The sequence below is a fragment of the Xyrauchen texanus genome, chromosome 9 (assembly GCF_025860055.1).
Source record: "Xyrauchen texanus isolate HMW12.3.18 chromosome 9, RBS_HiC_50CHRs, whole genome shotgun sequence".
NCBI lineage: Eukaryota > Metazoa > Chordata > Actinopteri > Cypriniformes > Catostomidae > Xyrauchen > Xyrauchen texanus.
This window is the reverse complement of record NC_068284.1, coordinates 47,651,080-47,676,493: the sequence shown is the minus strand read 5'-3', so window position 1 is coordinate 47,676,493 and position 25,414 is coordinate 47,651,080. Positions and strand designations below refer to the sequence as shown.

Below are 25,414 nucleotides of genomic sequence, written 5' to 3'. Positions count from 1 at the left end.
AACAACAAAATAATCACAATAAATAATGTAAAGAAACCCCCCACACACATGCATACACATTCATACATACATACACACACATGCACATACATACATTCACACACACAAGCGCGCACACACACATGCGCGCGCACACATACATACATGCACACACGTGCATTCACACACAAACACACTTACAGACACACACACAAACACGTTCATACATACACACAGACGTACATACACACACAAATACATGCACACACATTCATACAAACATGCACACACACGTACATGCACACACATTCATACAAACATGCACACACACACACGTACATGCACACACATTCATATATACATACATACACACATACATGCACACACATTCATACAAACATGCACACACACATACATACACACGCAAACGTGCACACATTCATACAAGCACTCATACACACATGCATACATACACGCACACAAACACATTCACACACACACACACACATACATAAATACACACTTTGGTTATTGCCATCAATAGAAAGAAAACATTTTCAAAAAATAATCAATACCGAATGTAGAAAGAAAAGAAAAAACACATTCATTACGATCTTTAATTTGTGTAGAGAAGAAAACAAAATAAATCATTTTTGTCTTGCTGTACTGACTGTAAAGTTTTTTCAAATAAAAAAATGTTACATTCACATAATGCACGATGGACTTGCATAGATCAGTTGTATTAACTAAAATTAATAAAGATTTTGATAAATGCTGCAAAAAATGTGTTCATTGTTAATGATACTATTAAAGTGTTCCCGCATCAATGCTATGCTAGGTTAGGTTGAAAATGAGACTATCATACAGCCCTTTTAAATGTGTTTATGACCTTGTGTAAGTGTGTGAAACGTTATATGTGTGTTTGTTTTAGGGATATGGAGGCAGCACTCATTACAGTGAGCATGACGGCATGTACAATGTAGGAATTGACGGTAAGTCACAAAGTCGATCAGAACATTTTCCACTTCAGCATTTTGCCCTTTTGTTTAAAAAGGAAACACAGATTCTCTACCTTAGATCAGCCTGTACGTTTAAGCATGCATGATCGCAAAAGCCATGGCATACCCAACCGTCCTGAGCAGTTTAAGGTCATGTGGGGATTTCTGTCAGTGAAGCTCCACACAGGATGTAGAGGGGGAGGGTTAATCCTCTGGGGCCGGCCCCTCACGGGGATTTAAAGCAGGGTGGCCCCAGACCCCCCCCAGAAAGAGCTGGAGGAGGCGGTTTAATTACCACTTAGGCGTTATGATGGGACAATTTGTTGTTTGTGCTCAGTCTTAAAACCATAAACGCCTTTAGTCAGTCGAGCGGTCGCACATGGACAGATGGAGTCCGGCAACACTCAAACAAACATCATCAGGCAATAAATAAATCACAATCTCCACTCCCCGTCTAACACTGTTTCATATTTAATGCACAAATACGTTTGTTTTTGTAATATTAGATAACTAGTGCATTAATTAGGACGGTCAGTTTACTGACACGATACAACATTTTAGTCAAATGTGAATTTTTACGTTGGAAGGGGGCGTTCACACACACACACTCATTTTCATTAAATTCTACACGGGGCTCCAAAACGTCATGAAAAAACCCAAAACTCATGAAAATTCATAAGAGCTAAAAAATCATGGAAAAGGCGTGGACGGATCTGCACGTTTTTCTAGTTTTCATCAGCAAGATTGTTCTTTTGAGTCAAAATTTAGAGATGTCATAAGAGATGTCGATTTGTTATTATTTTTAAGGCTTCGATTATATTAAAATTAGCCGACATTTTAATTAGAAGCCTAATTTGCGTGCTTTCCAATTCACTCCGTTGGTCATCTGTTCATGTAGTCTGATGTAATGGCAATGGGAGACCACAAGAGGGCGATGTAACATTTATTATGAAATGGGTGAAACGGCGCAAACGAACGAATGGGAATGCCAACGTTTCAATTTCTCTGTATGTAGCCTTGAATAGGTCTTTCATTCAAGCTGTCTAGCAACAAAAAGACACAATTGTAGCTGAAAATACATTGTGTAGGCTCTATGAAATATATATATAATTCAGTGATGGTTGAGTAAATAATCTTTGTCCTTTTGATAATGAATTGGGTTGAATTTAATGGAAAACTATGTGAAATGTGGCACATTCCAAGATGACTGTAAAAGTTTGTTCCTGGGAAATGTCATGTCCCGCCCCACTTCCTGTTTCAGTAGGAAATGCGTCAAAACACCAAAAAGAACTGCGCTCGTCAAAGCACTTCACTGCGACTTTAACCCTTTAAACTCTGAGGGTGTTTTTACAGATTTCCTGTTTCAGTGGCATACCCAAAAAAAAAGGCTTATAACTCAACAAACAAAAACAAGGATGGTCAAGTGTTTGGTATCATTGTAAAAAAAAAAAAAAAAAACTTTTACAAGTTTAATGATATTGAGACTTTCAACCTAAGAAACTACTGAAAAATCACACACACATTTTTTGCCAAAAATTAACTTTTTTTTATTTTTATTTTTTTACTGTATCTCAGGGTGTAAATAAGGTGGATTAGAAAAACTGCTTTTGTTTTGTTCCACATCATTTAACTGTATCTGTGAAAAGTGTTGTCAAAAAACATCTCCAAACAAATAAAAGATAATAATTGTACATAAGAACTAATTACACATGCAAACACAACAATGACTAAAGGTTTGCATAGCATGCACACATGATTTTAGTCATGAGATTTCACAGAATGAGTTTCATTCTGTGCCGTTTGAGTCATCATTGAGTCTGTGTCGTGTATTTGGCGCCATCTCCTGGTGGTCATATGTAACATTGTGCTTCATGTGGATTATCTAATGATCTATACATCTGATTATCTTGTGTGTGGACTCGATTGAAAGACAATCACAGACTCTAATTAATGATATGTGATGTTTTATGTTCCGTTTGTTTTTTGTGAAGTTATAATTGAAAACGCAGCATATAAGCAACGCCAACATAAATGTCAGTCATATATTTAGCGGTTACTCACTATATTTTTGTCGGTGAGTAAAACAAATACTCAGGTTGTATTTTACTCTTTGAGAGCTTTCCAACAACATATGACACATGAATATTCGATCAGTTAGATTTTTTTTTTTAATGATTACAATGTAACATTTCTGATTTGTCTGCAAATTTCAAAGCACTTGTTCGGTTTTGGTCATAATGTCACATGCATTGGAAAGCAGAGCTTCTAAATTAGTTGCTCTGCTTCTACAGTAGCTAACACAAGAGCGGCGAAGACCTCTTTATCTGTCCGAATTCAAAAACGGAACCTGTAAAGGACTTGCTAGATGTAGTCATGGGTACCAGTTTTCCACCAAATGGAATGGCCGAAAATAAAGTCTTCCATTATTCCGAAATTAGTGGAATTCTAAAGAATGTTAGAATGTGTTCTAAACATCTAATTAACATATCTAATAAACAAACAAAGAATCTTTAGAACTCTAGAATGTAGGTGTTGCAATTCTGTTAAACTGTAGCAATGGATTTGATGTTGCCCTGCTCATTGATTATTACATTTAAGTGTTTTATCTCAAAATAAGTGTCTTATCTTTGTTACAGGTAAATCTGAAAGAGGCTATCAGTTTGGCACACAGGTAATGTTTACACCGACATTAAATCTGTCATTCGTAATTTAGCCCAGACTAATTATTTTATCCTCCATGCTCTCTTTACGCTCATGTCATTTGTTGATTTCAGCCGCAGCTCTTGTCAAGTGAAATTGGCATCTCTGGCTCTGATGGTCTTTCCCCTCCGGCCATGAAACCGTCTTCTCAGTTCTACCCTTATATCAACCGCAGAAGGGTGGGCGAACCCACTATAGGTGAGATAAGATCTGAATTGAGTCATTTCAGGCTCATGCCTTTGGGTTTGACAGATAACAGACTAGACTCTGTAAGAGTCTACTTGTGGTGTATTTACCAATTGTCATTGGTAAGATAAGGCAGCTGCGTTTTGTTTAGTTTTAGTTTTGTGAGCGAGCTGCTTTTTGTTATTCTATAATGTTTAGCCGAACCTTATGCAGATGCTCGGTAACAGCTGTTATGTGCCATGAGTTCCATATGTGGCCTGAACACCCACATGCATTTATACTTGGCTAGATCACGTCTAGTGCGTTTCGGTAAACCGTCTCGAATGCATCTTGAAGGGCATTTAAGCTTGGTCTTTTCAAAATCGGATTGCTATCCGATCTGTAAAAACTCATAGAATGACCAAGTGTAAATACTCCCAGACGAACTCATTTCCAGTCCTGGATGAGTTGAATCAGGTGTGTTTGATTAGGGAGCCATCCAAAATGTGTGGGCCGACTGTTGGGGGGCCTCCAGGAACAGGCCTGGGAAACACTGAGCTACTACGTGTAGCACCTCAAACTAAAGTTGGAGATTTGATGTCATTAACCTGACAAAATAGTTATTAGTTCTTAAAGTAAATGCATCTCAAACCAGAAATGGATTGAAATTCGGAGCCCCTTAGAGGACAGGGCGGGGACGTTTCCCTCGCAGTAAGTTTTGCATGCCTTCGCAATACATTTACCGTGGTTTTTCCAATATGTAAGATGTAATATTTTAACATCGATATTAGTGGTAAAACCATATTAATAATATAGGAAAATAAAAACTATGGAAAGAAAAATGGTTAGTAACCATAGTAACCACTATGGTTATAGTAACCACTAGAGTAACTATGTTTAATTTGACTGTGGATTAACTATGGTTACTATATGGATACAGTATATTGTATTAAAAGCATGTTTTCCACCAAACAAACATAGTTACTTAAATTTATTTTCATAGTTACTACAACATTACTATAGTAAAACCACAGTTAAACTATGGTATTTACATTTACAAACCATGAAACCCACAAAATTATAATTTTTGTTACCATTAGTTTTCGTTTTCCTGAATTATCAATAAGGTTTTACTAAGAATATCACTGTTAAAATATGGTTACTGTAGTAAAACCAGGGTACATTTATTGCCGAGGGAGCGCGCGCAAAGCTATTACAAAGGAATGCAAGCTTACTACTAAGGGAACGCTAACTATTTCTGAAAAAAAATAAAATAAATCCCGCCCTGTCCTTTAAGGGACTCCCGTATGTAAACATCAGATTTCTTGTGTTTTTTATATATATATATATAATATTTTTTTTTATTGTGCATATAACAAAGCCTTTGTTGGCATCAAATAATACTTAGGTTGACTGATCAGCTTTTTAAGTGCTTTTAAATGCAAGTCATCGTGATTATGGTCTGGATGGTCTGTTTCTAATAATAATAATAATAATATGTTTTGTTTCAGATCCACCACCTAAAAAGATCCGTAAGGTTCCTGATGGATTGCCAACATCGGTAAGTGTTGATGTGACCTCATTAGTGTCTGAGCCCAGATTACCAAGGGCACGTGCCAACAGTCGAACCCCAAACGCGCACACACACACACACACACACACACACATACTTCCTGGAGTGTCCAATCTGCACACTCAATGTACATGCTATGAAGTAAGAGAAATGCCAATATTTTCTGTAGGAGTGTGTTTTTCCCTTTAATGGTCACATTTGCTGCGTATGCAGTCGTGCATTCATGCATACATGTGCATGCAGACAAAATTCTCCTCCCCCCTCTCGGACGCACACACACAGACTCTCTCTCTACTCTCTCTCTCACTCTCTCTCTCTCTCTCTCTCTCTCTCTCTCTCTCTCTCTCTCTCTCTCTCTCGATGAACTCTAACTGGCAAATCTCTGCATGGACCGAGTGCTCATCCACTGATACTTATGAGGCCTTGGAGTGTTGCCGTGGGCAACGGGGCTTGTTCTACTTCCTGTGACTGTTTTGTGTTGAAAGCAGTGTTTTTGAATTTCTAGCTTCTGTACCTTTTTCTATCCTGAGTAAAATAGGGTGATTAATATCTGATGTGCATATGTATGTGTGTGTGTGTGTGTATATATGTGTATATGTATGTATGTACATTTCTCAGCTGAGAAAATACAAATATTTCTTACATGTTGAGTGTACACACTCTTTATATAAATTAATATTTGTATTTAATTTTTATTTAATTAGGGATGCATCGGTATCGGCTACAATACTAACGTTTTAGACGGATCAGGTATCGGTCCGACGAGCCCGTTCCATGTCCAATACTGTGTGTTAGTCATGTTCATATCTGTCAAGCTCCATAAATGAACCATAAAAACACCATTAATGTAGTCTAAGATTCTTGCATTTTATTCAAACCCACATAAAGACATGCGATATCTTTGTGAATCGCGAAACGTTGTGTTTAATAAGCAAATACACAGTATGCATGCGCAGTGGAGACAGGTCTCCTTAGCTACCAAATTGGCCCGGTTGCTAGGGAAGGTAGAGTTACATGGGGTAACCTCCTCGTGGTCGCTATAATGTGGTTCTCGCTCTCGGTGGGGCGTGTAGAGAGTTGTGTGCGGATGCCTCAGAGAATTGCATGAAGCCTCCACACGCGCTACGTCTCCATGGTAACACACTCAAGTCACGTGATGCGGAGGCAACTGAGATTCGTCCTCCGTCACCCGGATTTGATCGGATGATAAAAAGTGGTATCGGTGCATCCCTACTTTGACTTTAATTATGATTTCAGAATGGTTGTAATTCCTGAAATGTTTTTCCTTAAAATCTAAATTTCAATTCTTCAAATTGATTTCAATTGATTATACGATAACTTCTAAAGACTGACCTACCGTGAGCTCCGAGGTTGTTAATAGATGGTATATGCTTCTGTTGAAGCCATCAGTCCACGTTATTTCATCTTCCTTCCAGTGAAATTCCTGCTAAAGAACTACACTACCCATGATCCTTAGAGGCAAACCAATCAGAGAATCACGCTGAACAAGTGCACCAAAAGAGCTCTGCAGCGACCGCCCACTCCCATTGATGCTTTCCTTACACCTATACTTCTAATCTATAGTTTTGTATTTTTCCATAGTTTTTAAGTCAGTCATGTCATTCGCAATGCTTCATGGGATTTGTAGTTCATTCCCTCATGAAAGACGTTACATACACAATCGTCTATCTTTGTCTTTTTGTTTGATTTTCAAATATGTCTTTGCTTCAAATCGAAGTTTGTAACGTTGTGATTCACCTCGGAGACGGTTGGTTTGATTCAAGACTTACAATGCTTATGAAGGATTTTAAGAAATCCCTATGGAAAAGAAATACTTATGGAACAAAGGCAGCTGTAAAAGTGGGCGGGCACTGTTGCGCTCTATTAACCAAGCAAGTATTGTTATTGGCTGATGCCGATTTAATATAAAAACAATAAAATATCTGCTACTCTTCTTATTGTCTCTGCGTCCCTCTCAATCTTGATGTCTTCCCTTTATTTTAACTCTCCCTGTCTTCGTCTATTTCTCTTTTTCCTTTCATTTCTCCTCGTTTCTCTGTGTGTCTGCAGCTGCTGTGATGTTGGCCGCACTCCAGGAATGAGCAGATGGCTCTGTAATTGGGAATGCATCCCTCTCTCTCTCTCTCTCTCTCTCTCTCTCTCTCTCTCTCTTGTGTGTTTCTATCTCCTCGATCTCTCTTCTTCTTCCATCTCTTCTTGTTTAGTTACATCTCTCTTGAATTCTTTCCTCAAATTTGTTTCTCCTGAATGTTTCAGACAGTCGTTTTAAACCCTATTGTAATTTGGTCACAGCGTTCCCATGTTCATGGAGTACCTGGAATTTTAAAGGGGCCATGAAATGGAGAATCAAATGTTCCTTTATATTTAGACATATAAGAGGTAACTGTACTATAAAAGCATAGTGTAAATTTCAGAACTCCCCAGTCTGAAAAGAGCATTTATAGTCGCCACCCTGTTCAAACGTCTCATTTTGGGATCCGTCTTTACACATCATGTAGCATGCTTCATGTAGCATGCTATCGCTATTTGTGAATGTAAAAAATGTCTCAAAAATCAAAGTGCACGACAAATGGAGTTCTTGACTCCCAAAAGAAAGAACTGAGTCGTTAGTAATTCCAGACTTCCTGTCATTTGGTAACAAAACTCTGGTCTTCGTTGGCTGCTCGCAAACACTTTGACCCGCCCACAAACACTACACTAAGCGGTAGACCAATCACAACAGGCGGGGGACATCTGACCAATCAGAGCAGAGTATGCTCTCTGAAAGGAGTTTAGAATCCTTTAGAACGGATCATTGAGTCGTTTTTGACATTGGGGCGAAAAAAGGTAACGCTGCAATTTAAATGGAGCCAATTAAAGTGATTTTTGACCTTGGATGCATGTAAATCTATTGTATGAGACCTTAAAAACCATTAAAACCATAATAGGTGCTCTTAAAGTGCCTTATAGAAGCATCTCTGACTGCACTAAAAATATCACGATACATGGATTTAAGTATCGATACAGTATCGTGATATATCGATATTTGATTGTATCGTCACCGCTTAAGTCATGACTGTTTGATAGTTTATGGTGTTGAGGGTTAAGGTTAGTGTCCGATTGAGTTTGCTGAATTTGAGGGGCTGCATGATGTTAGCCAATCAGAACAGTTGCCGTTTATGGTGACGTTTTAAGGCGCTTAGGCCAAAACGGAGCGTTGCCGACAGAGGGCCAAAAACAGGGTGCAAAATGATCAAATTACTGAATAGTTTTGGTGCAAAAAAAAAAACGTAGGTACTAAATGTAGGCCTGGGTCACTCAGGGGTATAGATGCTACCACCCCTGGGGTACGCTAGTCCGTGAGTTTGAATCCCAGGACGTGCTGAGTGACTCCAGCCGTGTCTCCTAAGCAACCAAATTGGCCCGGTTGCTAGGAAGGGTAGAGTCGCATGGGGTAACCTCCTTTTGGTTGCTATAATGTGGCTCGTTCTCGGTGGGGTCGCGGTGAGTTGAGCGTGGATGCCGCGGTGGATGGCGTGAAGCCTCCACACCGCTATGTCACTGTGGCAACGCGCTCAACTAGCCACTTGATGAGATGCGTGGGTTGACCCGGATTGAGGTGAATCGCTACACGACCACGAGGACTTAAAAGCGCATTGGGAATTGGGCATTCCAAATTGGGACATACACTGAGTGCAATCTCTATAAAAGATTTCTGTTTTTTACTATTAATTGTTAATGGGATTCTTTTGTGTTTGCCAGCCATGCTTGAATCTTGAATCTATTTGCGACATTCCCTCGAGGCTGGATGTGTTCTCTGATCTCTAATGATTGTTTCCCAATTCATTACACATGCACACAACCCAAATCTAACCTGTCATTATGCGGCAACAACAGAACCAGCAGATGACATGCAGCTTGAAACATCTCATCCTGTTGGTGGTTCTTGGTGACCTGAATCCAGCTTCTCTCTCTTCTGTCTGCAGGTCTATCCGGGTGCTACAGGTGAGGACTATAACCCGGACAGCACTGGATACCCTGGAGCCAAAGCTGGAAACCTCTATCCGGGATCTTTTTTCGTGCAAGGTGATTATGTGCTGTAGACAGGATGAGTTGCTTCTGTCGGAAGGCTTGTGTTTTTAATTTAGGCCAGATTCACGTTAAAAACCTCTGTTTTCAGTTTATCTAACTTTTTCCCAAAGTATGCGGTAATGGAGAGCATTTTTAAAAGTCTCTGTTGTCGGTGGAGGAAAATGGCATTTTTCACATCAAGCTTCACTTCATACCCCATAATGACAAGGCAAAAAACAGATATTTAATAACTTGAAAAAACTGAAATATCACAGTGACATAAGTATTCAGACCCTTTGCTACGACACTTGAAATGTATCTCAGGTGCATCCCAATATCTCTGGATCATCTTTGAGATGTTTCTACACTTTGATTGGACATGATTTGGAAAGGCACACACCTGTCTATATAAGATATTATAGCTGTAAATGCATATCAGAGCAAAAACAAAGACATGAGGTCAAACGAAACGGCCTGCAGAGCTCAGAGACCGGATTGTGTTGAGGCACAGATCTGGGAGGGCTATAAAAACTTTCGGCTGCATTGAAGGTTCCCAAGAGCACAGCAGTCTCCATAATTCTTATGTGGAAGTTTGGAACAGCCAGGACTCTTCCTAGAGCGGGCCGTCTGGCCAAACTGGGCAATCGTGGGAGAAGGACGTTGGTAAGAGAGGTGACCAAGAACCCGATGGTCACTCTGGTTGAGCTCCAGAGATCATGTGTGGAGACGGGAGAAACTTGCAGAAGGACGACCATCACTGCAACACTCCACCGATCTGGGATTTATGGCAGAGTGGCCAGACGGACGCCTCTCCTCAGTGCAAGACACATAATAAAGCACCTAAAGGAGACTCAGACTGTGAGAAACAAGATTCTGTGGTCTGATGAAATGACTATTGAACTGTTTGGCCTCAATTCCAAGCGTCATGTCTGGAGGAAAACGGGCACCGCTCATCACCTGCACAATACCATCCCAACGGTGAAGCGTGGCAGCATCATCATGCTGTGGGGGTGTTTTTCAGCGGCAAGGATTGGGGACTGGTCAGGGATGAAGGAAAGCTGAACGCAGCAGAATACAGAGACATCCTTCATGAAAACATGGTCCAGAGCACTCTGGACCTCTGGGCCAAAGGTTCACCTTCCAACAGGACAATGACCCCAAAGCACACAGCCAAGACAATGCAAGAGTGGCTTAAGGACAACTCTGTGAACGACCTCGAGTGTCCCAGCCAGAGTCCGGACTTAACCCAATCAAACATCTCTGGAGAGACCTGATAATGTCAGTCCACTGACAGTCCCCATCCAACCTGACAGAGCTGGAGTTGATCTGCAGAGAAGAATGGCAGAAAATTAAGTTTTTTGTTTTTGGCACCATTCTGAGTAAATTCGAGAGACCGTCGTGCCAGATGGGCTGGTTTGAGGATTTCTGTATAACTAGTTTTCGTGTGCAATCTTTGTCTCTCGACTCATGAGTTTTACATCGTTAAGACGGAGATGTTTTAAAATCGATTTTGTTTTTACCTCTTTTGCAAAAATGGTGATAAATCTGAATAGAATGATTCCAAGAATTAAAGGTTGTGCTATTGTCTTGTGTTTACAGATAGCCTTCAGGACCACTGGGGTCCATCTGGTTATTCACCTGTTATGAGTAACTCCCCTCACATGGGTCAGCCGGCCCCTTCTCCTCCATAAACGCACAGGTGAGCTTTGGTCTCAAGTCCAGAGATGAAATGAACTCTTAAGTCATTTTGGATAGAGGTGTCTGCTAAAGGACTAATTACTTTCCAAAGTATATTCAGTCATATATATGTCTGCATTTCATGAGTGTTAAAAGTCTTTGATTGATTGAAAATATTCAAATATTTGAGGTTTTTCGATGCTGCGCTTCTCTATTATAAAAGATCCGTCATAAATTCTTGTTGGTTTATAAAATGTCTCCTGATGACATCATCTAGAGGTCTGTTCACTGGATTATATGCAATAAGTTAATTACCACAACGTTTATGTGGAAAAGCTGTTGAACACCCCTTGTGTTAAGTTGGGGTTGTTTTAGCGATTTCTTTGGCTCTTTTTAGGGTCAAGTATTGGTTAGGAACTCGGGCCATTTGTGAAAAATTATTTAATTATTGTAAACCTAAATATGAAATGGAGAATAAAAAATATATTTTTAAAATATAATAACATAACTAGTGTTTTGGATATTCGGTAAGTTCCGTAAAACATATACGTCATAAAATCTGTCCAATCAGGTCGTGACTTTTCTCTGATGCCTTTGGTTTTGAATCGTTAGTTTCGGTGTTAAAAATTTAGTCATGTGATCTACCCAACCAAACAATCAAGATGGCGGCCCGCATTATAGCGGCTCTGTTGTACTTGATACTCACTTTGATAGAGTTGTTAAAAATTAAATGCCACTTTGTACAATCTTCACATTGCGTTCCTTCAAAGGCGAAGGGAAGTTTACTCGGGATTAGTGTCCGGCGACGGAACACGAGGACAATCGCGTTTCAGACCGTACGTGCGGCGGGATTTCCCGCATGCGCAGTGACAAGATTTAAGCGTTTTCATACGTTTCAGTGCGAACGAGCAACTTTTGGAAAACGCTTGTAAACGTTAGTGTGGACGGAGAGCACTTTGAAACGAAAACGCCGTTTTCAAATGTGTCCGGATTAATGTAGACGTAGCCTAAGAGAACTGAACGACAAGTGTGAACGCACCCTAAACGTCATGTTGCAAATTAAGAGAAACTGTGCACCGGTTTTCTCGTCTTTTACGTTTTCGCATTATTATCATTTAGTTAAACACAGATGTAATTATTGAGGTCTTGCTTACATATTTGTGATCGGATCACCCGAAACTCATCTTAATACCAGCGTACACATGGCCTCAGTCGGGGACGATTGGTCCTGACGTTGATACACTACAGTCCTGAAGTGTTCACATCAGCATAACGAAAAACAGGACTTTGAGTCGCAGGGCGCCGACTGCAAGTCGTACAGGCAAAAGAGACAATGCCGAAGTGTCTGTGACATTCTGGATGCTTAAATGCATGTAGGGAGCTTTTCAAAGGAAGTCTGAATATTATTATATTCTGAAATAATGTCGTTTTCTTCAGGATATTAACAAGGATTCTGTATTTTCTTTTTTTTTAAACCGATACAATGTAACAGTATGCGAGTGTTCATGTTTATAATCAGAATGGAGGTATACGATGTATCCATTTTACTCTACCAGGTCTTTTTTGACCCAAACAGAATCCTTGTTTGGATTTTTTTTCCAAAACCGAAGGATAAAACCGATACCTTGAATGCACTGCGAGTCTCTTTGGATAAAAGCATCTGCCAAATACATAAAAAATGCATAATGACATGCATCTGTTTTGACCTCAGAAGAGACAGCCTCTGCCGTTATCACCGCAGAACTACCCTCTGCACGGCAGCGAGGTGAACATACCCGCGGGTTTCCACTCGACTTCAGTGGGATACGGGGTTCCCAATCATACGCCGCCCATCAGTGGAACAGACAGCATCATGGGTAAGACAACCGCCCTGACTCTGGCCCACTCCCAGTGTCGGTTTGTCTGCGTGCATCAGAGCAATTCATCTAAAAACACGCTTTTCTCTCCGTTGCAGTTAACCGGGGAGGAAATGCTGGAAGTTCAGGTGCTGAGATCGGGAAAGCTCTTGCTTCAGTGAGTTCAAACTGACTAGCATTTGAGAGGATTCTCAATGGCCAATACTAATATCTAGAGAGTACATACTCATAAACCTCTTGCCACCTCAACCCCTTAATATCGTCCTTGTCTGTATTTACTTTTCAGATATATTCGTCTGACAATAACGGCAACAGCTTCCCCTCAAACCCCTCCACTCCTGTGGGCTCTCCTTCAAACGTTGCTGGTGGGTTTTCTGAACGTTCTTTTCCATAGATGGCTCTCTGGTGCCCTCTGTTGTGCAATATTGTCAACACTGTTATAACCAGCTCTGATCTTTCATACTTGCACATATGAGGTGTTTATTGACTTCTTCTTGTGTCTCCTCAGCTTCTGCGTCTCAGTGGCCCAAGGGTTCTTCTCAGCCCGCTTCATCACCCGGTTTTGAGGCAAGTCTGCAGGCACCGGTATGTTCCTCGCAGTCACCATAGAGTCACAACATTAGTCTGCATGCACAGTCATTTTGCATTAATTTTGACCACACAACTAAATGAAGAAACTAGAGATTTTAGTGTGTGATGTTTGCCAAAGCAAATGTTACTGTGTTAATTCAATGCACTTGCATAGCCGTAATAAAGAAAATAATAGTCAAACAAGAGACGAGTCGTTTAAAGTCACTTATGATCACCGTTTAAAATGAACTATAGAATGCATAAAAATTGAGCCAAGTAAACCGAATAAAAAAGGATCAATTAAAACATACATTTGAATTAAATAAGTATGCACACTGCAGATGTGTCAACAACTTTCTCTTGAACTGCTTTAATATTTAGATTTTTATAAATGCATGTTTTATTTTATTTATTCATTTATGTCGGGCAATTCTAGCGCTTTGTTAAGTCTCATTACAACATTTTGCACACTCGAAATGTTCTTTAATTTGTCTATTAACAATGTCCAAACGTGTATGTACATGCATCACAGGAGATTTGTGTCATTCTTGTAATTCATTTTATAAAGCTAACATTTTTGGCATCCTAAATGCACACAATTAAATCATATTTTCACTCTTTTACAGCTTGATTGGTCAAAATACTTTGATCACAAGTGATATTTCCCTTGAGTTTTCTTCGTCTCATATTTAATCTCAAGCATGCTCTTCACTGACACTTCTGTCCACTTGTTAACAAATACAATATCTTTTATAAAACTTTATTAGAGGCTAAATTTAGGGATGCACTGATGTATCAACCGCCAATATTTATTGGCCAATTATTGACCAAATAAAAACCTGTAATCTGTAAATCAGTTCTAAGCATGATAAAGCAGATTTGAGAAACCGATGGTTCATTTATAATTTGTGAAATCTCCTTCACGGTTGGGATGGTGTTCTTCGGCTTGCAAGCTTCACCGTTTTCCCTCCAAACATAACGATGGTCATTATGGCCAAACAGTGCAATTCTTATTTCATCAGACCAGAGGACATTTCTCCTAAAGTAAGATCTTTGTCCCCATGTGCACTTGCAAACTGTAGTCTGGCTTTATTATGGTGGTTTTGGAGCAGTGGCTTCTTCCTTGCTGAGCAGCCTTTCAGGTGATGTCCATATAGGACTTGTTTTGCTGTGGATCTAGATACTCGTCCATCTGTTTCCTCCAGCATCTTCACAAGGTCCTTTTGCTGTTGTTCTGGGATTGATTTCTTTGATGAGAACTCTTTGAAGTAGTTTAAGAGGTTCTGATAATCCCCAACAACACCCCCCCCCCATTCCACCCAATTTGGATAATGACTTTTTAGTCCTCATGGTGGCGTAGTGACTCGCCTCAATCCGGGTGGTGGAGGACGAATCCCAGCAGCCTCCACATCTGAGCGGCATTCATGCTCAACTCACCACGTGCCCCACCGAGAACGAACCACATTATAGCGACCATGAGGAGGTTACCCCATGTGACTCTACCCTCCCTAGCAACCGGGCCAATTTGGTTGCTAAGGAGACCTGGCTGGAGTCACTGGGATTCAAACTAGCGAACTCCGGAGATGGTTGCCACTTTATCACTGAGCTACCCAGACCCCCTCATTTTTAGATTATTCATTAATTAACTCATTATTAAAATCACATGAAAGGGTTCATTGAAGCTTGAACACTTAAAGTTTTAAATGCAACCAATGAATGAACCGAACATATACATCTGCTATGACTTTCTGTGACTTTTCGTTTTGATTGACATATTTATTGCAGCTTGCAAAAATAATGTTTCTTTGGCATTAGTCACTGTATTGTTGTAAATTTGATTTGACTCTGTCGTTGTTTTCTTTGTCGTGCTCCGCAGAGTAAGTTGGACGATCGTTTGGGTGAAGCTCTGCATGTGTTGAGGAATCATGCAGTCGGCGGACAGGGTCTCACCGCAGACATGCAGAGTTTACTGACTGCAGCCGTTTCTGGTCATGCGGCCGGTGCGCTGGGCTCCATCAGTCAGGTGTTTGGACTGTCCAACCGGCTGATGAGCATGGTGAGTGTTCACGTAGATGTTTATACTTGGGTCGGTCCATCCGCTCTGTTCCGAGTTCTTTCGTCTCTGTTCTTTCGTCTCGCCGTGTGTTTTACCTTCTCTCTATACTTGCCCTCCAGATGTCCAATCTCAGTGACGATGCAGCAGGTTTACCGCCGTCTGCCGCTCCTCTGCAGGGACACCACGCCTCCCACCAAGCCCCGCCCACTTCACCGTCCGATGTCTTTACCAGTCAGTGCTGCTCTTCTATATCATGATATAAGATTCATTAAGATTCATCAATTTTGTATGTAAGAACTGGATAATTTTCTGATGTATCAAACTGCCGACGGCGTACTTATAGTTGACTTGCGCATTATTGTCATCTCTCAGATCTCTCCAGCGCTCTGCCTCGTTCCTCACAATCCTCCAGCTCGGATATAAAGCGGGAAGACAAGGAAGATGATGAGAATCTGTCCATCGCTGATAAATCGGAGGATGAGAAGAAAGACGGAAAGAGCCACACACGATCAAGGTACCTGCAACACACATGCTGAGGATGCTTATATTCTGACTTATTAACGAATACAAATGCTTGTCTTTTCGAATGTGTATTTAAATTACCGTTAGAGCTGAAATTGAAGTGAGAGGTGAGATATGCAAGTGGGACGATAAAGTCACGATAAAGTCACTTTATAAGCCCAATACACACACACACTAGGACCACGTCCACACTAATACGTTTTAGTTGAAAAAGCTTTAATTTCGCTACGTTTATGGCTCTCGGCCACACTGTGGAAATGGACTAAAAACAGAGGCTTTTGAAAACGCTACATGAATGCATACTTTGGAAAATGACAATGTTATAAGAATGAAAACGATGTTTTAACGGATCGTTATGGATGCGGTCTAACACCGATAGGGGGCGTTCACACACAAAACTACTAGTGCTGCTCAAAGCACTTTTTGAACACCAGAGATTTGTCACCACATGTTGTGTTTAGTTTCTTAATAGTACAACATACAATTCAGAATAACCAAGCACTGTAATAAAAGTAGACTAAAAGATGCTTGTCCTGGTCCCATCGTTTTAAAGTGGCATTATTGCGTCGTTATTTATATTGCTAGTAGTTCAAAAGCTTATAGTTTTTACACACTGTCTTAAAAACGGCAACACGGCCAAAGAGGTGCTTCTGACTTGGCGTGCACCGTTACAATATTTTCTCTTCCGATACATGAATTCTCGATATTGGCCTATACTGATCTGACACCAGTTTTGACGGAACGTTCCAGGAAGACCGTGACTATTGAGTGTCTGTGTGTGGGCTAGTTTACAGTAGTTTAATGTGCTTATTTAAAATCTGGTGAATGCAGACTATTAGGGACGGGACGCCATTCGCTATTCGTTTCAATGTATGATATGAGGTTCACGATGCGATACAATTACACTTAAATGACTAAATATTACAGAAAATTGTTTATAGTGGGCTACATTCAGACTGATCAGGTGCAGAACAAAAAAGTCTTGAAAAAAGTTTGTAAAAGTTAATATTTATATTTTAATAATTTGTTTGTCATCATTATTATAAGCTAAATTTAACTTTGTAAATATAAAATTTTTTGCAATATATTATATCATGAAATTATATATATTTAATAATGATATGAGCTATCACTGTTTGAAATTATGTGTATAATTTACAAGTAATAACATTGAGTTTACATTCATTTGTATAAGAGATGTTAAAAAGGTTACTGTCGCTTTAAGAGTTCAACGAGCGGCTCACTGTTCCTTTAGCGCATCCGTGCTGCACGAGAGTAACATTAATATTTATTTTAACTTTTTTTATCTGACTGTAAAGAACAGAAAGGATATTAAAGACACATTATTGAATGAAAGTTGTGTCACCTCATCTTTGATGGACACACATTACACGGAGGAAACGGTCCGTTTTAAGCTCAAGCACTTTTCATTAAAACAAGACGATTTTCCAGGTATTCCATTTCTAAAACTACATATTTATTTATTAAATGCAGCCCGACAAAGCTGTCTAATGTCTTCAAGAAACTTCAAATAATATGCAAGAGTCATTTGGACTAGTTTAATGGTACTTATGACAAATGTGTATGTTAACAAATAGCATATAAAGAGTTTACACCCCCCATGTCTTACATAGGGACACATATTGTACCATTATAAATGATTTCCATTCAGCATATTATAAGCTCAATTTACTCACACAAAACTATTCTCAACATTACTAAATATTGCATTAAGTCAGTCACGCTTAATGCACATTAGCACTGGCGTGAATATGTAAGGTGGTGCTTAAAACACGAATATACACATCCCTCCGTCAATGTGCAGTGATTGTTTTGTCTGTAACCCCTCTCACCTCTGTTCCTCTGACACATGAAGTTTTGATGACGACGATGATGATGAGGACTTGCCAGTCGAGGTGAAGGCGGAGCGTGAGAAAGAGCGACGCGTTGCCAATAACGCCCGTGAGCGTTTGCGTGTGCGTGACATCAACGAGGCCTTCAAAGAGCTCGGCCGCATGTGCCAGCTGCACATGAACAATGAGAAGCCGCAAACCAAACTGCTCGTCCTGCACCAGGCCGTTAACGTTATTCTCAACCTGGAGCAGCAAGTGCGAGGTCAGTGTGTGGGGCTGACCTCAGATCAGTGCTCGGACGCGAGCTGACACCGTGGAGATCTGTCTGTGGGTCGGGCCACCTGAATGGGTCGAGGGGGAGGAGGAGAGGAAATGCATTTTTATTGATTGTCAAATTGACTATTGCATTTTTAAAGGATATGTTTCAGGTTAAGTACAGTCTAAACTCTATAGATGCTTTTGATTACCACAGAAAATGATTGACTCGTCCCCCTGAGGGTGGCAAAAACAAACCTAAAATGTGTCTACAGTAGTGTACTTACAATGGAAGTCTATGGGTCAAGACACTGCACTGTATTAAACATTAAAATATACCGTTTTGAAAGTATAGACTTTAAAGGTAAACCGATATATTGGTTTTATCGGTGCCGATAGTTGCTTTTTGGAACTATCGGTTATCGGCACAAATCTATGCCGATTGTTGCCTATAGTTTTTTATTTTAATCTGCATCAATAAGCCTCATCTGGTTTTATATATATATATATATATATATATATATATATATATATATATATATATATATATATATACACGGAACTCTGCAATGTAACGGAGCCAAGTCTCTGTCATTTCAAAATAAGAGTCCCACGTTATACAGTACAACAAATCTTAATTTGTTATTATTGCGATTTTAGGTGCACAATAAACTGCATTTGGGATTAATTCATTTTGAAGCCTCAGTGTCTGTGCACTTCATAGTAAGAAACATGTAAACAAAATGATCATTCTTGATACTTGAAATTAAAAAACTATCGGCCGGTTAATCGGTTATCGGCCTATTGCGCCACCGTAGTTATCGGTATCCGCAAAACCCACTATCGGTCGACATCTAATAGCCACAAGACGTGCTAGCATACTAGAAAGCAGTGTTTATACATTTATATGTATGTTTACAAAAATAAGAGCGTCCTACTTTCCCCATAGACTTCCATTGTAATCACAGCAAAAGAGATTTCTGTTTGCGTTTAAATCATTTTTCTGTGGTAGCCGGACTTGCATGAACCTAAAACATTCCTTTTATTACTATTCATTAAATGCATATTCTTCATAGCAATTAATTTATGTAGTAACAAAACATCATAGAAGCCTCCGACCTCCCCACGGTCCACACGGGTGCCTGTTTAGGGTGATTGTGGGACTGTCTTCACTCCCTGTGTGCTGGTTCTGCATGCGTTTCTGTCCCTCCTTTCCTGTTTAACACTCACCCATTAATGCTTTCCATCTCTTCTGCTCTAATAAAGACACGTGCATTTAACAGACACAGATTAAGGTGTAAACTAAAACTAAGACATTGTAATTTAAGACTAGAATCAGAATCGGCTTTATTGCCACGTAATTTGTCTTGGTGGCAAATCAGGGTGAATCTCACTAGAACTTTCATGAATAGGTCCAGGTCATATTTCAACCCAAGACCAAAAGAAAGAAAATAAAGTTTTTGGTACAATAAACCAAATTGTACCAAACGGTGTCTTGAAATTGTTACAATCCTTTTCTGTAAACATAACATTTCTAAATACTATATATATATATATATATATATGTATGTATATTAGTACATTTAGAAATATTATTACATTACACGTGTGTGTGTGTGTGTGTATACAGTTGAAGTCAGAAGTTTACATACACTTAGGTTTAAGACATTAAAACTCATTTTTTAACCACTCCACAGGTTTAATATGAGCAAACTATAGTTTTGGCGAGTCGTTTAGGACATCTACTTTGTGCATGACACGTGTAATTTTTCTAACAATTGTTTACAGACCGATTGTTTCACTTGTAATTGACTATATCACAATTCCAGTGGGTCAGAAGTTTACATACACTAAGTTAACTGTGCCTTTAAGCAGATTGGAAAATGATGTCAAGCAATTAGCCAATTAGCTTCTGATAGGAGTACTGAATTAGAGGTGTACCTGTGGGTGTATTTTAAGGCCTACCTTCAAACTCAGTGCCTCTTTGCTTGACATCATGTGACAATCAACGGAAATCAGCCAAGACCTCAGAAAAACAATTGTGGATCTTCACAAGTCTGGTTCATCCTTGGGAGCAATTTCCAAACACCTGAAGGTGCCACGTTCATCTGTACAAACAATAGTACACAAGTATAAACACCATGTGACCACACAGTCATCATACCACTCAGGAAGGAGACGAATTCTGTCTCCTAGAGATGAACATAGTTTGGTGTGAAAAGTGCAAATCAGTCCCAGAACAACAGCAAAGGACCTTGTGAAGATGCTGGAGGAAACAGGTGGACGAGTATCTAGATCCACAGCAAAACAAGTCCTATATGGACATCACCTGAAAGGCTGCTCAGCAAGGAAGAAGCCACTGCTCCAAAACCACCATAAAATAGCCCGACTACAGTTTGCAAGTGCACATGGGGACAAAGATCTTACTTTTGGAGAAATGTCCTCTGGTCTGATGAAACAAGAATTGAACTGTTTGGCCGTAATGACCATCGTTATGTTCGGAGGATAAAGGGTGAGGCTTGCAAGCCGAAGAACAACATCCCAACCGTGAAGCATGGGGGTGGCAGCATCATGTTGTGGGGGTGTTTGCTGCAGGAGGGACTGGTGCACTTCACAAAATAGATGACATCATGAGGAAGGAAAGTTATGTGGATAGATTAAAGCTACATCCCAAGACATCAGCCAGGAAGTTAAAGCTTGGTCGTGAATGACCTCACTCGGAGAGAACATTTGTGGGCAGAACTGAAGAAGCGTGTGCGAGCAATGAGGCCAACAAACCTGACTCGGTTACACCAGTTCTGTCTGGAGGAATGGGACAAAATTCCAGCAACTTATTGTGAGAAGCTTATGGAAGGAAACCCAAAACATTTGACCCAAGTTAAACAATTTAAAGGCAATGCTACCAAATACTGAAGTGTATGTAAACTTCTGACTGTGTGTGTGTGTGTGTGCCGATCAGCCACATCATTAAAACCACTTGCCTGATATTGTGTAGGTCCCCCTTGTATCACCAAAACAAACAACCCGCATCTCAGAATAGCAGATGAGATGATATTCTTCTCAGCACAATTGTACAGAGTGGTTATCTGTTACTGTAGACTTTATAAACCAGTCTGACCATTCTCTGTTGACCTCTCTCATCAAGACATTTCCATCAGCAGAACTGGAATTTACTCTGAATGATGCCAAAAACAAAAAATATCCAGTGAGCAGCAGTTCTGCTGACAGAAATGCCTTGTTTGTTTTTATATAATTTTATTGTCCCCTTTTCTCCCAATTTGGAATGCCCAATTCCCACTCCTTAGTAGGTCCTTGTGGTGGCGCGGTTACTTAGGCGGTGTGGTGGCATCTGATCACGTGACTCGTTGTGCATGACACCGCGGAGACTCACAGCATGTGGAGGCTCATGCTACTCTCCACGATCCACACACAACTCACCACACGCCCCATTGAGAGAACCACTAATCACCACCACGAGGAGGTTACCCCATGTGACTCTACCCTCCCTAGCAACCGGGACAATTTGGTTGCCAAAGAAAACCTGACTGGAGTCACTCAGCACGCCCTGGATTCAAACTCGCAACTCCGGGGCTGATAGTCAGCATCAATACTCGCTGAGCCGCCCAGACAGAAACACCTTGTTGATGAGGTCAACAGAGAATGGTCAGACTGGTTTGGTCTGATAAAGTCTACAATAACTCAGATAACCGCTCTGTACAATTGTGCTGAGAAGAATGTCATCTCATCTGCTATTCTGAGATGCGGGTTGGTGCTGTTTTGTTTGCATGTGAGGGACCTACTCAGTATAAAGGACGGTGTTTTTAATGTTGTGGCTAATCGAGAGAGGTGTGTGTGTGTGTCCCTGTGTGTGTGTCCGTCCGTGTGTGTGTCCGTCCGTGTGTGTGTCCGTCCGTGTATGTGTGTGTCTCTGTCCGTCCCTGTGTGTGTGTGTGTGTGTGTGTGTGTGTGTCTCTGTCCGTCCCTGTGTGTGTGTCCGTCCCTGTGTGTGTGTGTGTGTGTGAGTGTGTGTGTGTGTGTGTCCGTCCCTGTGTGTGTGTGTGTCTCTGTCCATCCCTGTGTCTGTGTGTGTCTCTGTCCGTCCCTGTGTGTGTGTGTGTGTGTGTGTGTCCGTCCGTCCGTGTCCGTCCATCCGTGTGTGTGTCCGTCCCTGTGTGTGTGTGTCTCTCTGTACGTCCCTGTGTCTGTGTGTGTCCGTCCCTGTGTCTGTGTGTGTCCGTCCGTGTGTGTGTGTCCGTCCATCCCTGTGTGTCCGTGTGTGTCCGTCCGTGTGTCCGTCTGTGTGTCCATCCGTGTGTGTCCGTCCGTGTGTGTGTCCGTCCATCCCTGTGTGTTGTGTGTGTCCGTCCGTGTGTGTGTCCATCCCTGTGTGTGTGTGTGTCCGTCCGTGTGTGTGTGTCCATCCCTGTGTGTGTGTGTGTGTCCGTCCGTGTGTGTGTGTCCATCCCTGTGTGTGTGTGTCTGTGTGTGTGTGTGTGTGTGTGTCCCCGTCCGTCCCTGTGTGTGTGTGTGTCCCCGTCCATCCCTGTGTGTGTGTCTCTGTCCGTCCCTGTGTGTGTCTGTCCGTCCCTGTGTGTCTTTGTGTGTGTGTGTCCGTCCGTCCGTCCGTCCCTGTGTGTGTGTGTGTGTGTGTGTGTGTGTGTGTGTGTGCGCGCGCGTCAGTCCGTCCCTGTGTGTGTGTGTGTGTGTGTGTGTCTGTCCCTGTGTTTGTGTCAGTGTGTGCCCCTGTGCATTTGTCCCTGTGTGTGTTTGTTTCCCTGTCCCTGTGCGTGTGTGTCCTTTGGTGTGGGGTTAAATAGTGACCTGGATATGTTTTCATAAGATTCTTTCATAATGCTTCAAGACAAATAGCTCCCCAATCTTTCCAATCGGATTTTCTTTCCACCATTGCATTTTTTTTTTTTTTTTTGCATTGTCTTTCCATTTAAACTGTTTTTGCCATTTTTACCGCTACATGTCTGTAACCCCCCGTACCACCATCTGAAAACTGCTTTTACCCCATTAGCACAATGTAGAGTGATTAGAAGAGACAGACAGGTTTTCCTCCTAACTGATTACTTGCTTTTGATTGTAATAATCTGCCTCTTGCATGTCCTGTCATGTTTAACCCTCTGTTTGCCAGGTTATTTTTCTGTTTACCCATCTCTCCATCTGTCCTTCAGCTCCTCTTCTTTGCAGATGGCCGCAGTCTCATGCTTCATAAATGCATCTCTGCAGCGGGATGCGTTTACGATGAGACTCATTCACCTCATCCTGTCCTATCTCCGGCTTTCTCAGTGGCAGTGTGTGTTTCTGTGCGGTTTTTGGCTGACGGTGCGCCTCTCTTATGTCTTGGTGTCCTGTCGTCTAAAACTTGCGCTCTCTCGCCGCGTGACAGTCCCCACAGACCTCCCAAAATCCATGGACACTCGTTTCGCAGAGGTCGCATAGTTACTAAATAAACGCGGTGACTGTTGAAATCGCTTGTCAGGTCTGAATCCGTTTGACGAAGCCGCTCTCCTCTCCACGTCTCCGCTGGATCTTTCTCTGCTATCCTTATTTAATCGGCATCCATGTTTCTTTAAATTAAGATCATGCAAGTTCAAGTTTCCATTTACAGCATTTGTTTGTGCTTTTGTAAACTCTTGAGTAACGTGTCTAAGATCATTAGCTGTATGTTTGAAAGCGATAGTGAAGATTTAAGTTGCATAACATTACCAAAACCAGGGTTCTCACGGTCATTTTGGAAAACCTAAAAAAAATCGGGATATTTCTTTAGTGAATATATTTTTTTATTGTTACTTTATCGGCTATAAATTGAACTTTTAGACGTTTTTAATATCATTTTATATAGATTTCACTCACAAAGTTACATTTATAGCAAGTCAAATATTAGGTAGGATAACTACAAAAATATATATGTAAAAAATTTTAATACTTATTGTAGAAAGTGAATTTGTTCATGGATTTTAAAGACAATTTAACCAATTTATAGCCGATAAAATATACTAAACTCGCAGTTTGAAATAGTGAATATTTGTTTGATTTTGAAACCATTTTTAAAGAAGAAATTTGAAGAAACTACTATAAAAGTAATGTTCAAAATCTGTGGGAACCCTGTAGAACTAATCGACTGCAATTCAACAGTTCTTCAGTAGAAGAAATGTTCATTTAGTTGTCGATTAGATTGACGAGAAGCTAAATGACTTGGCGAGTTGATTAACGAGCGCTTGGTTGCCCCCGGCAGCAGCGTGTCGGATGAGTGCCTCACGGTGGAGGAGAAGGAGCTGCGCGAGCGAGAGCGACGGATGGCCAATAACGCGCGGGAGAGAGTGCGCGTGCGGGACATTAACGAGGCCTTCAGGGAGCTCGGCCGCATGTGTCAACTTCATCTCAAGAGCGACAAGGCTCAGACCAAACTCATCATCCTGCAGCAGGCCGTACAGGTCATACTGGGGCTGGAGAGGCAGGTGCGAGGTAGGACCACCCCCCCACCCCCTTGACGCACAAACACCGTCCTGCCAAGCGCCACGAAACACCACTGCCACTCTTGCCATGGAGAGCTGCGCCTCTGTTCTGCATTCACTCAGTGCTGCCATGTCATGCCATCTTGCTTCATGTCTGCTGTGCTTTACATGTTTCTTTACATCTTTTGCATTGCTTGACATCATTTACACAAGTAGGACATTACAAGTCTCCTTTTGGTCCTGTCAGCCAGTCAGATTTTAGGGTTAGGGCAGCTTTGAAGTTCTTGTTCTTTGCATTCAGCAAAGAGGTCAATCTGCCAAAGGTCAGAGGTCAAAGAGCGCAACAGTCTGGTTCCGGAAGTAAAAACCCCCATTCATTTTCTCCATAAGTGAATCGATTATTAACGAATGGCAATAAACGTTTAAAGACAGACCTATCGTGAGCTGTGAGGTTGTTAAACTATGGAATATGCATCTGTTGAAGCCATTAGTCCACGTTATTTCAACTTCATTTTGTAGAAATCATGTTTAAGAGCAGAATTCCTGTAGACCTATTCAGAATCGGACTCATGCAAAGTGTGCCAAAACAGCTCTGTAGCGACTGCACTGTGTCAAACTACTTGTACAGTGCTGTGAAAAAGTATTTACCCCCTTCCTGATTTCTTTTTGTGTATT

General features: G+C 41.0%; 1 pseudogene; it reads left to right on the top strand.

Moving 5' to 3' along the window:
* The window catches only part of LOC127649141 (transcription factor E2-alpha-like), a 54,607-nt pseudogene that overhangs the window by 23,463 nt on the left and 5,730 nt on the right, over window positions 1-25,414 (top strand).